The following is a 6,657-nucleotide window of genomic DNA, read 5'->3' as shown; positions in this document are numbered from 1 at the left end:
CTCATTCGTGGTAACACATTTTTCATACAGTCACTAGACTCATCACCCTTCCCCTCAATGAACTCATAACTAATCCCTCTAGTTTGAACATCAAAATACAACCTACGGTTCTTTTCGGTCATGGTAATAATCTCGTCTCTACAATTAATTTGAGCATTTGCTGCGTATAGAAACGGTCGACCTAAAATTACCCTTTGTTGTGATGCCATATTAGTAGAAGCATAGTCCAAAACTAGGAAATCCACCGGGTATTCAAATTCTCCCAACTGAATCTTAACATTCCTAACCATTCCCCGTGGACGCCTCCAACTTCCATCCGCTAAGCTCACCATGGTGTCTATACCTTCGAGTGGACCAAAATCGTACATATCGTATAGATCACTTGGTAGCACACTCACGCTTGCCCCGTAGTCCAACAATGCGTGAGGGATTTTTAATTTTCCCACGCGGATAGGCACGATTGGCGCTTCACACTCTTTATCATTCTCGACTTCGTCATCTTTTTTCAATCCTGCATTCACTTGATACGAAGAAGTTAGCAATGTTTCATTAAATTTAGTATTTGGAACAGTGCTTACCACATTGATGTTAATGCTTTTTATGTTCTTGGGATTTGGCACCGTATCACTCGGTAGCTGGCCTTTTGCTTTCTTTAACATCGCCACGTCACTTGCAAGTTGACCCATTTGAGTGGTCAACGATTGGATGCTTTTGTCACGAACCTCGTCCTTTTGCATCCGAACCTCATCACGTTGGTTCATTCGTTGCATCTCAATTTGCATCGCCTTCAACATCTCCATCATCTCATTTCCACCCGAAGAGCTTTGACCCGTTTGATATTGCCTTTGAAATCCTTGGTTTCCTTGGAAATTCGGGTTAGCTTGATTTGAAGGGTTCCCATAGCGAAAATTCGGGTGATTCCTCAATCCGGGGTGGTAGGTATTAGAATTCATGTTGTTGTAGTTCCTACCACCTCCTCCTTGACTTTGACCTTGAACCGCGTGGACTTCCTCATATTGCCCTTCCAACATCCCTTGGCAGTTTTCAGCCACATGACCTATTTCATTACACAAAGTACAAACATTATATATTTGATTAGTGGTTTGAACATTACCATCATCTATGGCGTGCACTTGTGGTCGGTTAGTGGTTGGTCGGGCTCTCCTTGAAGCTTGGGCCTTCCTTTTTGATGTAGTTGCCATGCTTTCCAAAAACTCCCAATCTTCATTCTCATAATTCGTTCCAAACGTCCCTCCGGTGATAGACATTAGATCACGTGCGTCTTCGGCACTCAACCCCTCATGAAAGGCGTTCATCAACTCCCATAACTCAATTCCATGATGAGGGCAGTTTTTAATCATCATGTTAAAACGCTCAAACGCCTCATGGAACATCTCACCGTGTTGTTGTTGAAAGCTTCTCAATCCTTTCCGCGCATCATTGGTCTTTTGGGCGGTGTAGAATTCATCCAAAAAGGTTTGTTGCATCTCCCCCCATGTATATATTGATGCCGAAGGCAAAGTGTAGAACCACTTCTTTGCCTTATCCTCCAAAGAAAACTGAAATAAGACTAACTTGACTTCATCGGCCGAAAAACCTTGACTCCCAAAAGTGTTGCAAATTGAGTCATAGGCCTCTAGATGGAAATACGGCTCCTCCGTTGCTAACCCTTTGTACTTCGGTAAACTTTGCAACGAGTTTGTTCTTACTTCAAAAGTTCTCCCTTGGTTGTTGTGAGGGATAACCACCGGTGAAGGGTTTTGAGTAATGATTGGCCTGAAATGTGCCTCTATTCCCCTTGCTTGTTCCCTAAGATGCCTTCTTGGAACACCCAATCGACCCCTTGGACGAATAGGACCCATTAGTCTTGGTATAGGCCCTTGTGGTGCAATTGGTTGTTGGGGCATCGGTGGGTATTGATTTGGCCTTTGAAATTGTGGGTATACATGTTGTGGCCTAACTTGTTGCAATGGAATAGGTTGTTGGATTGTTGGCCCTTGTGGTCTTGGCCGAATGTGTTGCGGTATAAGTTGTTGTTGTTGCATTCCACCAACACTCGCCATCCCTTGAGATTGACTTTGAACATACCCAAAATCCCCTTGATCACCATAATCTCCATAACCGTACCCATCATCTTCATACCCCTCAAAGTCTTCGAATCCCTCATCATAACCACCCCCTTGAATTCCTGAAGTTTGCCCAAATGGAATGGTCGAATACTGAAAACCCGACTGTTGTTGTTGTGGTCTAAAAGATGAAGTAGTATGCACAACAGTTGAATTGGGTGCAATTGTGAAAGTAGATGATGACTGACCCGTAGTTGGGGGAAAGAAGTGAGATAATGGTGGGATTGTGGTGGATGGATCGTAGGTGATGGTAGGCTCAGTTTGAGTAGTGATTGGTTGAGTGGAGTTGGTTGGTGTAAATCCAGCAGTGGTATTAGGTAATGTAGTGTTTGGTGATGGTTGGGTGGAAGTAGGTATAAAGGATGAGGTTGTTTGACTGGTTGTAGGTGGTATCTGAGAATCAGCCATGATGTTTCTCGGTGTAATGGGTGAAGTAGGTGAACCAATGATTTTGTTTTCTCTCACTAAAACTCGGTTTTGTCTTAGCGTTCTTTCAATTTCCGGATCAAACGATAGCGGTGATGACCTTTGAGAGCCTCTAGTATGCATACACCTGAAGTACCTGCACACTAAACACAACCAGCGTAAACCCGAAAATAACAAACAAAACTATTAAACTAACACACGTTGCGCACTACTCCCCGGCAACGGCGCCAAAATTTGACGTGATGTCGTGGGTCACGCAAATTTAATCCCTAAACAACTGTAGTTAGCGGTAGTAGGGTATCGAACTCAGGGAGTATGTGGAAAATGTGTTGATTGTATAACTTTGTATTTAAACTAGAATTAAACTAACTTGCAGAAAATTAAAATTCAAGATTGTGGATTGTTGTTTTAGAAAACTAAATTAAGAACTAATTCAAATCAAAGTAGGTTGTAAACAATTAGGAGAGAACAATGATCACCCTAGATTTCAGTTTCTTTAAACAATTGTGTGCAATTTCACTAGAAAGAGTCACATAGACATAACTCGTGTATGTGTGATTGAAGTGATAAAATGGAACAAAGTACTCGGATTAGATAATGCGAGGTTGTTTCCCGATGACCTATTAACCAATAACCAACCCTAACCCTTCCCGTGATATCTCGGTTGCCAACGGCACCAAGAACGTACGATTAAGACTAGAAATTGTGATATGGATTAACACACTACAAACAATCAAACATACACCATGACATTCAAGCAACGCAAGATATCATTCTAGAAATGCAGAAATTAAACACACAAAAGTCTTAGAAACATTCACCTAGGATGATCACCGAAGAGTTTAGCCGGACATGGCTCGGTGAATCATCATCAACATCAATCTAATGTTCATAAAGATTAAAAACACAAACCGAATGATTGGAAATGTTCACACAGCAAGCAAGTACTCCAAAATCGCCCCCAAAGTGTCTAAGAACCGTCAATGATGAGCGATAGTCAAAAGACACTCCAAAACTGATTTAAATGAGGGCAGTTACACTTTGATCGCAGCTTCCACCGTAAATTACGGCTCCACCGTAATTTACGGTGGACATAGTTCTTTTACGGCACATACAAACTGTGTTACGGTGAGCAAGTGGCCAATTTCAAGTCCACCGTAAATTACGATGGAACCGTAATTTACGGTGACAAGCGGCATGTTTTTGACTTTCTTTTGCTGCCTCCAAAAGAACCAATGTGATGGATGTTATGTGCCTCCTCTAAGCCAAGCCATGTGCACCCTGCCGTCTATGTGATGATGATTTGATGATGTGTGCCGCCCAATAAAAACCAATGATATCGGCCCACTTTGAAACCCAAAACCTTGCTGCCTTTAATTTTTTTGTTTTCCTTCTATGTTGTCACGTGTGTCCAAGAGAAGTCAGCCACCAAATCCAAAACCATGTGATGTTGCTAGCCCATGTTCCTAGTTTCCATGTGTCCACATGTGCGGCCCAATAACAATCCTCCAAGTACCCAAGATGTGCCGCCATTATGAGGATGATGTTATCGGCTGCCTTTTTACGTGAGTAGATGATGATCTTGACTTTTTAGTCCCTCTTTCCAGCCGTCGAACTGATGATGATAATTATTTTCTCTTGTTGTCTTCTGCCACGGCTCCCAAAAGAAATCCATATGCGGCCCACTGGATGTAGTTGTTGTGATGTTGCTTACCTTTTGTGTGGCGGCCCAATCAAGAACACCCCCACATGTGCCGCCCAATCACACCAGCCGCCCAAACTATAATCAGCTCACTTATGATGATGTTGAGTTGTTGACTATTGTTTTTCAATGTCTGCCCACATGTGATGTTGATGATGAGATGATCATGTGATGTCTTTTTAATGAAACCTCAAAGTACAAAAAGTTGTATGCATCTCCTCTTCACACGTGACCACCCATTTCAATCCCTCCAAGAATCAATTATAATAATGAGTATGCAATTAATGATGACTTCCTCTCAATTCTTTAGGATTCTTGTGATAACATATGATAATGATGATGGAAATAATTAAACCAAAATTGTGTTATGCTACCACAATCTCGTCCCTCACTATGCATCTTGTTTTTTTTTCTTTAAACGTGTTGCCTTCCTCGAATTAAGCAATTCCTGCACAAACCACCATTTCTCATAGTTATCTTATTCGATACATATAACCGTGTAAAATATGGGATATGCACGTATTTAGCTCATTTAAGGGTTGTCCTACGGACCACCCGTCACCTTTACTTGCGCACAAGTCAAGCACTTTGCCACATAGGTGGCTATAGACTTTTTCAAGCCTATCCACCAAAAATTCGCCTTTAAGTCCTGGTACATTTTATCAGCACCAGGATGAACGGAATATCGGGAACTATGGGCTTCCTGTAGAATAACGTCACGAAGACCTCCATAAACAGGAACCCATATCCTTCCATTCAATCTCAAAATTCCGTCTTTGCCATAGGATAATTGCTCCTCAGTTACCCCTAGCTTTTCGTTTGGATAGTTAGCTTCTAACACAGCTTCTTTCTGTGCAGCTAACAATCGTTCATTCAGATTGTTCTTTATTTCAATGCTCTTGGCATTGATCCTTATTGGCTTTACTCTTTCCCTCCTGCTCAAGGCATCTGCGAATACATTGGCCTTGCCTGGATGGTATCTTATTTCACAGTCATAGTCGTTCAGAGTTTCCATCCAACGTCGCTGCCTCATATTCAGATCCTTCTGATTGAACAGGTGTTGGAGGCTCTTGTGATCAGAATAGATCACAAACTTAATGCCATAAAGGTAATGCCTCCAAAGCTTTAGTGCAAATACAACGGCACCCAACTCCAAGTCGTGGGTGGTGTAGTTCTTTTCATGCACTTTCAATTGTCGCGAAGCATAGGCAATCACCTTGCCCCTCTGCATAAGCACACAACCCATACCGGTGTGAGATGCATATCAATACACGACGAATTCTTCCATTCCGTCTGGCAATGTCAACACTGGAGCATTGCTCAGCTTTTGTTTGAGGATATCAAAAGCTTCTTGCTGCTTAGGGCCCCAATCGAACTTTATTTTCTTTCTAGTTAAAGAAGTTAGGGGTGCAGCAATTCTTGAAAGGTTTTCGATGAAGCGTCTGTAGTATCCTGCTAGACCTAGGAAACTGCGAATCTCCGTAGGTGTCTTCGGCTCCTGCCAGTTCATGATGGCTTCAACTTTAGCGGGATCCACCTGGATACCACGCTCACTGACTACATGTCCAAGGAACTGGACTTCTCGTAGCCAAAAGTCACATTTAGAGAACTTGGCATAAAGCTTTTCTTGATGAAGCAGTTTAAGGATACATCGAAGATGCTTTTCGTGGTCAGCTTGACTCTTCGAGTAGATAAGGATGTCATCGATGAAGACAATGACAAATTTATCCAAATAAGGCTTGCAAACGCGATTCATGAGATCCATGAATGCGGCAGGTGCATTGGTGAGCCCGAAAGGCATCACTAGGAACTCGAAGTGACCATATCGAGTCCTAAACGCAGTTTTGTGCACGTCTTCGTCCTTGACCTTCAATTGATGGTACCCTGACCGTAGGTCAATCTTGGAGAAATAGCTCGCTCCTTGCAATTGATCGAACAGATCGTCGATCCTGGGCAAAGGATACCTATTCTTGATCGTCACTTTGTTCAGCTCACGGTAATCGATGCATAGACGCATCGAACCATCTTTCTTCTTGACGAACAGGATTGGCGCTCCCCAAGGAGATGAACTTGGTCTAACAAAACCCTTGGCCAGCAGATCATCTAGCTGCGTCCTCAATTCTTTCATTTCCGTGGGTGCCAATCTATAAGGCGCTCTCGCGATAGGTGCGACTCCTGGAATGATGTCGATGTTGAATTCCACTTGTCTGTCTGGTGGCAAACCAGGCAGCTCTTCTGGGAAAACTTCAGGATAGTCAGAGATGACTGGGATGTCTTCAATTTTGGGTTTCTCCTCACCGATGATTACCTGTGCCATATAAATGACACATCCTTTCTTCAAACATCTGGATGCCTTTAGCATAGATACATGTGCAGGCAATCCATGTCGAGTATCTCCTTGGA

The 6,657-nt window shown here is 42.8% G+C and overlaps 1 non-coding gene across 1 annotated transcript; it reads left to right on the top strand.

Annotated features, from left to right (window-relative positions):
• Nucleotides 1–1,332: 1,332 nt before the first annotated feature.
• LOC118482424 lies at nt 1,333–1,438 on the top strand. Its single transcript, XR_004868463.1, has one exon. It is a non-coding gene; the product is annotated as a small nucleolar RNA R71 (small nucleolar RNA).
• The last annotated feature ends 5,219 nt before the right edge of the window (nt 1,439–6,657 follow it).

This window comes from Helianthus annuus, chromosome 9, assembly GCF_002127325.2.
Source record: "Helianthus annuus cultivar XRQ/B chromosome 9, HanXRQr2.0-SUNRISE, whole genome shotgun sequence".
NCBI classification, from domain to species: domain Eukaryota; kingdom Viridiplantae; phylum Streptophyta; class Magnoliopsida; order Asterales; family Asteraceae; genus Helianthus; species Helianthus annuus.
The sequence above is the reverse complement of the archived record's forward strand: the minus strand, read 5'-3'. Positions and strand labels throughout refer to the sequence as shown.